Source organism: Phocoena sinus, chromosome 15 (genome assembly GCF_008692025.1).
Source record: "Phocoena sinus isolate mPhoSin1 chromosome 15, mPhoSin1.pri, whole genome shotgun sequence".
Taxonomy (NCBI): Eukaryota; Metazoa; Chordata; class Mammalia; order Artiodactyla; family Phocoenidae; genus Phocoena; species Phocoena sinus.
In genome coordinates, this window is record NC_045777.1 from 47,304,213 (window position 1) to 47,312,933 (window position 8,721).

The 8,721-nt window shown below is 47.4% G+C and overlaps 1 protein-coding gene across 1 annotated transcript in view; it reads right to left on the reverse strand.

The window, feature by feature from the left end:
* The window catches only part of RIN2 (Ras and Rab interactor 2), a 219,659-nt gene extending 211,323 nt beyond the window's left edge, over positions 1-8,336 (reverse strand). Inside the window, exon 1 of the mRNA XM_032604441.1 lies at positions 8,252-8,336. The gene's annotated coding sequence lies outside the window, so the exon portion shown is untranslated. The remainder of the gene's footprint in view (positions 1-8,251) is intronic.
* Between the last annotated feature and the right edge of the window lie 385 nt (positions 8,337-8,721).

Consider the following 8,721-nt stretch of genomic DNA (forward strand, 5'->3'; position numbering starts at 1 on the left):
CACATGTTGAAGGCAGCCAAACCCCAGGCTGGTTACAGAGATACGGTCTCTGGTTTTGGCCCTGCGGGGTCATGGGGGGGTCTTGGCTGATTTCTGGGGACACAGGGTCCAGGAGCAATTTGACCTGTGAAGGTGCCCCTCCCTAACCATCCAGGAGAGACAACTGCCTCAATTCATTTTTCAAAAATGTTCTTGTACTCAAACCTGAGTTTAAATGCAATGGGGAGCTAGATATCTGTAATAAAACCTGTGGTGATATCTTCAATAAAGGAAAAAAAAAGCTTTTTAAAGCAAATAAATTTCATCGAGCTAATATTTCAACTGGCTGAATGTTTGGATTTCTGTATTTTGCATGTCTGACCTAACATGAAATCATATACATGAAATCTAAAATACCTGTCATTTATCTCATTTACTACTCAATTAAAATAGACTTAATTCAATTTTAACCTACTCAATTAGACTTAACCTACTCAATTAAAATAGACTTAACTCATTAAAAATGGTAAAATACAAATGTTTCACCCAAGCCTTACCTTTAAAATGCTCAACTTTCGAGAATTTCAAGCAAGTGGGGGAATTACGTAATAACTCCGTTGACGGTCACTTGACCACAAGTCATGATCAAATACAAATGAGACAGAAGCGCACAGTAATTAGAACACCTGAAACCAAGCAGGGCCCTGCAGGGCCTTCAGAGGTATGAGACCTCAGAGTCCCGCACTTCTTGTCTGTAAAAATATTTTAGTCTCCTAGGCCTTCCACGAGTTCCAAAGAGCAGAGTCAGGTAGTGAATAATTAGAGAAGTGAGAAAATGCAGAAACAAAGGAAAAGCAGTCCAACAAGAAAAGTAATAATAGCTTAAACAACAATTCAGCCATAAAACAGCCGCAGGACTCCTAGTTCCTCCTCAAGGGATATAGCTAACATCTGATGCATATCTTTGAGTTGTTTTGCAAAAACTAAGACCCCCATCCAGATGGAGGACGGCAACTACATGATGTCTACATGTTCGTTGGAACCAGAAGATTGATGATTGAGATTCCAGAAACATCACCTTGTCACCTCACCACCAATCAATCAGAAGAACGTCCACGAGCTGACCATGTAGCCTATGACCCCTACCCCTAACGTTGCCTTGAAAAACCCTTGTCTGAAGGCCATCAGGGAGTTCAGGTATTTTGAGCACAGGCATTCTCCTTGCTTGGTGCCCTGCAAATAAACACCACACTTTCCTTCACCACAACTTGGTGTCAGTAGACTGGCTTTGCTGTGCAGTGGGCGAGTAGACCCAAGTTTGGTAATGCACTTCCTAAATTAGTTTCTCATTTGTACACTATGAAGCACAGCAACATCACTGAAATCACTGCTAAAAAGCCGGTAAAGCTGTTGGAGTGGACATGTGATTCTTTCCCTTAGGTTTTAAAATAAAGATTTTTGCCAAAAAAAAAAAAAAAAAAAAAAAAAAATGATGGCTTAAACAAATCGGCATACCTTCATAAACCCTCCTACAACTTTTGGGCTTATTCAAAGTTACTAATGGGGTTCCTTGCCACCAAAGATTCTTGACCAGAATAAGACATCTCACATGGAGTGCCCATAACTTCATCCCCTGCTCCTCCTCAAATCCAACTTTATCTTTTAAGAAACCTGCAAAATGGCTCTATTTAGACTTTCACCATAGCATTAGCAAGTTTTAAAAGTTTCTACTACCAAAAACAGTGTCATTTAATCACTCATTCATTCAATATGTGATAATTCTGTAGAGTCAGTTTGCTAGGATTAAGTGATGTGGATCTATTCACACTCTCAGCTGACATTCCACATTTCTCAGGGATTAAACAGAAAGATATTCTGTGCTCATGGACTGGAAGAACTAACATTTTTTAAAATGCCCATACTACCCAAAGCAATCTATAGGTTCAATGCAATCCCTACCAAAATTCCAATGGCATTTTTCACAGAAATATTTAGAACACTCCTAAGATTTGTATGGAGCCACAGAAGACCCCAAATAGCCAAAGCAATCTTGAGAAAGAAGAACAAAGCTGGAGGCATCAAGTTTGCTGATTTCAAACTATATTACAAAGCTATCATGATCAAACAGTACAGTATTGCCATAAAAACAGACACATTAGATCAATGGAACAGAAAAGAGAGCCCCAAAATAAACCCACACATATATGGTCAATTAATTTACAACAAAGGAGCCAAGAATTTTAAAAACGGGTAAGGACAGTCTCCTCAATAAATGATGTCGGGAAAACTGGACAGCCACATACAAAACAATGAACCTAGACCACTATCTTACACCATACACAAAGATTAACTCAAAATGGATTAAAGCCTTGAACATAAGACCTGAAACCATAACAATCCTAGAAGAAAACATAGGTGGCAAGCTCCTTGACATCAGTCTTGGCAATGATTTTTTGGACCTGACACCAAAAGCAAGGGCAACAAAAACAATAAACAAACAAACAAGGTGGCACTACATCAAACTAAAAAGCTTCTGCACAGCAAAGGAAACCATCAACAAAATGAAAAGGCAACCTACTGAATGGGAGGAAATATTTGCAAATCATATATCTGATAAGGGGTTAATATCCAAAATACATAAAGAACTCATACAACTCAATAGCAAAAAAATCATACAATCAGATTAAAAACTGGGCAGAGGATCTGAACATTTTTCCAAAGATGTACAGATGGCCAACAGGCATATGAAAGGATGCTCAACATCAGTAATCATGAGGGAAATTCGATATCGCCTCACACCCATTAGAATGGCTATTATCAAAAAGACAAGAGATAACAAATACTGGTGAGAATGTGGAGAAAAGAGAACACTTGTGTGCTATTTGTGGGAATGTAAATTGCTGCAACCACTATAGAAAACAGTACGGAGGTTCCTCAAAAAATTTAAACTAGAACTGCCATATGATCCATCAATTCCACTTCTGGGTATTTATCCAAAGAAAATGAAAACACTAACTTGAAAAGATATCTGCACCCCATGTTCACTGCAGCATTATTTACAATAGCCAAGATATGGAAACAACCTAAGTGTCCACTGATGGATGAACAGATAAAGATGCGGTACATATATATAATGGAACATTATCTAGCCATCAAAAAGAATGAAATCTTGCCATTTGCAGCAACATGAATGGACGTTGAGGGCATCATGCTAAGTGAAATAAGTCAGACAGAGAAAGGCAAACACCTTATGGTCTCACTTATATATGGAATCTTAAAAACACACACACACAACCAAGCTCATAGATACAGAGGACAGATTGCTGGTTGCCAGAGTTGCAGGTGCAGGGGGTAGGGACGGGGAAGAAATGGGTGAAGATGGTCAAAAGGTACAAACTTCCAGGTATAAAATAAATAAGTCATGGAATGTAATGAACAGCATGGTGACTATAGTTAATAATACTGTATTGCATATTTGAAAGATGCTGAAAGCAAATAGGTCTTAAAGGTTCTCATCACAAGAAAAAAAATTCTGTAACTCAACAGTGACGGATGTTAACTAGACTTATGGTGATCATTTCACAATATATAGAAATATTGAATCATTAAGTTATATACCTGAAACTAATATGATGTCTGTTAAAAAAAAATTCACAACCTGGGATAAGCCTGGGCCCTGGTCAATCACAACACATGCTGGCCAGGAACTAGTGGGTTGAAAGTTCTGGGTTGTCCGGCTCATCATCAATGCAGGCTCTTTCTCTTTCCTTCCCTTGACCTGGATGTGGGCTTCTAGGTTCTACCTTGACGCCATTCTGATTGGCCCGTGGCCTCTCTCTGGGTGAGTTCACCAACTCCCCTGCTCCAGTCCCCCACAGCACCCCCGTGACCCCCTGACTCTGCCTGCTTATTGACAATTTCTATCAGGTAACATACAGGACTTCAAAACTCAGCAGGTTGGAAATCACACTCAGTATTTCCTCCCCGCTCTCTTCCTTGCCCACACATGCAGAAGGACACACACACACACACACACACACACACACACACACACACACACACACATCCTCCTCTCATGAACACCCATCCCATCTGATAGGTCCATTTTTCTCAAAACATTCCTTTCCTTGACCTCTGTGACACCACCCTATTCAATTACAGATCTCTAAATGAGCTGCTTAGATTCTGTGCTTTGGAAACATCTATGAAACAAAATGGAAGATAATTTGCTCAGCACTGGAAACCTAGAAATGTCTCCATCCAAAAGCAGACGGACGTTAAATTCACCCAGCCTCTCTCTGATCACGGCATCACCTTTCCCAAGGCTCCTCCAAACCCACCACTCTCCTCTGAATCCCTGAAATACGAACTCTGGAATCCACTGTTCATCTCCTCTCCTAAATGCAATAAAGCCTGAACAGCCAGGGTTACTGATCTGTGAAAAGTACCTCACAGTGGATTGCAGGCCCGCTCTAATTCAAAACAATTTCAAACAATGGGTGTGTCTGAATTGGGGGCTGCACCTCCTGCAGTGGGGGACCTGGATGACGGATGACGTTAACAGCCCTTTGTTTCTAATCCCAGGCACTCAGACAGTGACCGTCGCTTCCTCTTCATGAGTAAATGTAGACACGGATGCCCTACAGGATCCACAGCTCCCAGGGAGAGAAGAAGGGAGGCAACTGTATTTCCCACTCAATGGGTGCGGTCAACCAAGACGAGCCACCATCAGGACAAGAGGCCCTAAGCGGCCACTCCATAGAAACAGCTGCATCTGAGGGGTTCTCCGGGGAGGCTGGGTGAGCTCTGCCTGCTTCTGGCAGCATGAAGGGTCCATGCTCTCTAGGGCCTGTCTGCATTGTCTACCCAACTCCTCCAGTTCCCTCAGATCTGATCAAACCCGGGAGAACTGACTCGTGTTAATCATTTGCACAGAAGCTGGGGAACCAACAATTTACTCTAAATTTACAAGGGGGTTATTACTGTGCCTTTTAAATGTCCAGAACATACATTTGTTTACTATTCTGCACACCAGTGGTCCTTGAACACTGCCTAGATGTCAGAAGGTTTTGAGTGAACTAAGCAACATTTCCCCAAGCCGACCCCTTAGAACACCGGATCCGGAAGATGTTCCATGGTTCTGTGGCCAAAAGAAGCTGCAAACATTACATGTTATGGAGTCATCCTAAAGAGTCCCAATGCACATAATGATAATAAAGGCACTGAAAAGTCCTGCAGTGGAAAACCTGCTTAACTCTAGCATTTCTCTAAAGCATTTTACGCGAGTAACTCTAGTAATTCCTTAGTAAAACTGCCTCCTAAAACACCACTGTGTAAATTCTGCTCTGGACATACACTGCGTGGGATGTGCATCTGAGCAGGGCCACCTCTAGCAAGTCAGCAGTGGTTCAGCAAAATGATTACTGGGCCTGGAGCCCTGGTTCCAACTTTGGTGCTTTGACCTCTCCAGGCCTCTGTTTTCCCACCTACCAAATGGAATTGTTAGTATTGTTGTGAGAAACAACTGAGATATTATCTGGACAAGCATTTTATAAAGCACTATAAAAATATTATCTGCTGGGATCTCCCTCGTGGTGCAGCGGTTAAGACTCCGCGCTCCCAATGCAGGGGGCCCAGGTTCCATCCCTGGTTGGGGAACTAGAATGCTGTATGCCACAACTAAAAGACTCCACATGCTGCAACTAAAGATCCCTCACGTGGCAACGAAGATCCCGCGTGCCGCAACTAAGACCTGGTGCAGACAAATAAATAAATAAATATTAAAAAAATAAAATGTCAAGGGCAATAATAGTGACATTAAAAAAATATTATCTGCTAAGGATATACTTATTGCCCTGTAACTCCTCAAAATGCTTTTTGCAGGGGGATACTTCTGTTCACTTGTTCAACACCCATTCCTTAAGTGTTAGAACTTGGAGCTGGCTCTCACCCTTAGGAAGTTCACCGTGGGCAAATGGCAACCATTGCATACTGCTCATAAGTAATACACACCCAAGGAATTCTGGTGCCGTACCAGGGAATCCTTCCCAGCTGAAACCACTAGGAATCTTGAAGGATCATCAGGAGGACTGGATATACGAGGGGAATGGGACACGGAGCAAAATGATGGAATGCAGGCCCTGTGTGTGCTGCTTGGGCCCAGATGAGGTTGACCTCCCAGTGGCGACTGCCCTTGGAGAGAGGAGAAATGAGTTATCTGTCTCCTCCAAGCAGAGGGGGAGGATTTACCTCTGAAAAGAGGTATTTCTGGAGAAGGAACTCCTCTTTGTTGTGGGTAGTGGCCCTTGAATTTGGCCAAGGGGAGGAGGACCTCAGGCCGGGAAAAGGGGGCTGCTGGGAAGTTATCTCTAAACAAGCGCATACCACAGACCTGGGAGTCAAGTTGCTCCCATCTTCCCCTGCATTGGAGTGGGGAGTCAAGGGTGGACTTTTTAGGGCTCCTTCTCTACTCAGATAACCTGTCTGTGGGACAGTGTCTCCAGACAAAGAGGTCACAGCAGCAGGTTGGTCTTCTCACATCCCCAGACTCCAAATGCTGAAGGCGGAGTCCCCAAACCCCAAAGCTCCTGTCAACCACCAGCCTACTTTCTAGAGTCCCAAATGTGAGTCTCCCCCCCCCCGGCCCCTCCCAACCCACGGCCCCCGATGCCCTCTGTGGAGGTGCCAGAGCAGGGACTGCACGATTGTTCTAGAGACACGTTGGAAAAGAGAAAATGCCCAACTTTATGTCCACTCGTCAAAATACTCTCGCATATCTGACCTGGGTAAAAAGTTAGTAAGAGTTCCACAATCTAAAAAATAACTTAAAAGGGATAAGAATCTGAATATATATATATATATGTGTGTGTGTGTGTGTAATTGATCACTTTGCTGTAACCTGAAAATAACACACTGTAAATCAACTATATACTTCAATTTTAAAAAATTTCATAGTAAAACCAAAAAAAACCATGACTATATACAAAGTTGGCATTGCATATCTGCTGCATGCCACTGTCAAGCCTCATAAACCCCCAGGTGGGGTCCAGATAAACTGAGGGCGACTGGAAACACTGCTTCCATTGAACAATGATGCAAGGTCATAACCACAACCCGGACTTGATGTAAAATGTTGATATTTTGTTCACTGTGGATTTTTTACATGAAATTTGATGTTTTTCAATATCGCATTAAAACACTATTTTTCTTAATGACCGAGTTCCGCCAGATGTTTGCTTTTGCTGCAATATTTACAAAGTCCTGTTGGTCCGAAGAGTGCTCTGGGGTTTCCTTGTTGATGACAGCATGTTCTTAAGAAATCCCACTGTGCCTGAAACCCTCAGGCCTGCAAGAAACTACCGCTCCACAGCGCTCGGGTTCGTGCGCGGCTTCCTCTGCTGCCTTAGGAAAGCCCCCACCCCCACCCCCCGCCCCAGGATCTGAGAGCTCGGAGAAGCGAGGCGCCGGTTAGGGCCCAGGGGGTCGGTCGCGCCCTGTATTTCTTGGCAACACATCACAGGCTTTAAAGCTGAATTCTGCAAACTCCCCGCCGTCCCGCGGCCGTCGAGGGGCGCGGGTGGGTGGACGCTGCGCTGGTGGGAGCCGAGGCCAAGCCCGGGGGGTGGGGGTGGGGGCGAGGAGGCCGCAAAGTGGGAAAGTGGCCCCCTTGCTTCCCGGCAGGAACCCGGGCTCCTCCTCCGCCTGCCATCAATCACCGCGACAACCCCATTGCCCCCAGCCCGGCTTCTCCCCCCGGGGGAGGAAATCCCTAGCCCGAGCGTCCGCCCCGCTCACGGGCTGAGCGCACGTACCCGGTCTGCGCCGGGCACCCAGGCGTGCGACCCCGCTCCGGGCCGCGCGCGCCGGCGCGGGGCGCACTTGACACCCCGTAGGCGTCCCCGCAGGTAGAACTCGACCGAAGTCCCTACCCTCCTCCGCCGCGCGCGCCCGCACCCACACCCCGTGCGCCCGCACCCGCAGCCTCGGCGGCCCCTCACCACCCTCACCCCGGCAGAGGTCCGCTTAAGATCCTTGCCCGGAAGCCCACCCTGCCCCCGTCCCGGCGCCCCCACTCCCTGTTCCCCCCTCCCCCGCCCGTCCCCAAAACCCCCGAGGCCGCTCGCTCGCTCTGCCCCCAGGCCTCAGGGGAGGAGCGTGCGAGGAGCGGCAACCTTGCCTCGAACCCCGCAACGCCCCCGCCCCAGTCTAGGAGTCTCCCGGCGTGCCGGGTGCGGGCACAGGGGGTGGGGTCTCCGCTGCCGCCGCCCCTTACCTCGCGCAGGCCCTCCCCGCAGGTCCCGGAGGCGGGGGCGACTGGTGGCCCCGCGGACTAGCGCGGGGCTGACTTTCCCCGCCCGGGAGGAGGAGGAGGAGGAAGAGAAGGAGGGGAGGTGGAGGCGAGGGAAGGGCTTTGTGTCTGCCTCCCGCCCTCCCTCGGCTCCAGCTCTAGCCATCCCCCTCCCCCAACCGCCCTACCAAGCTCGGGAGGGATGGGGCGGGGATCCGAGGGGGCGAGGAAGGCGCCTGCGCGACCGGGCCCCCCAGCGCCCCCGGTACCGCCCACCCTCCGCTGCGGGGACGCGCAGCCTCTGCGCTCACCCGGGGACCAGGGACCCAGGCTGCAGGGAGGAGAGCTGGACCAGAAAGTTGATCTAACCCGGAGCGAACTTGGCTGGCCCGGCTCCCGCCCCGCCTCGGCGCCGCCGCCCGGCTCTTCTCAGTCCCCGGGGAGGACCGGACTTT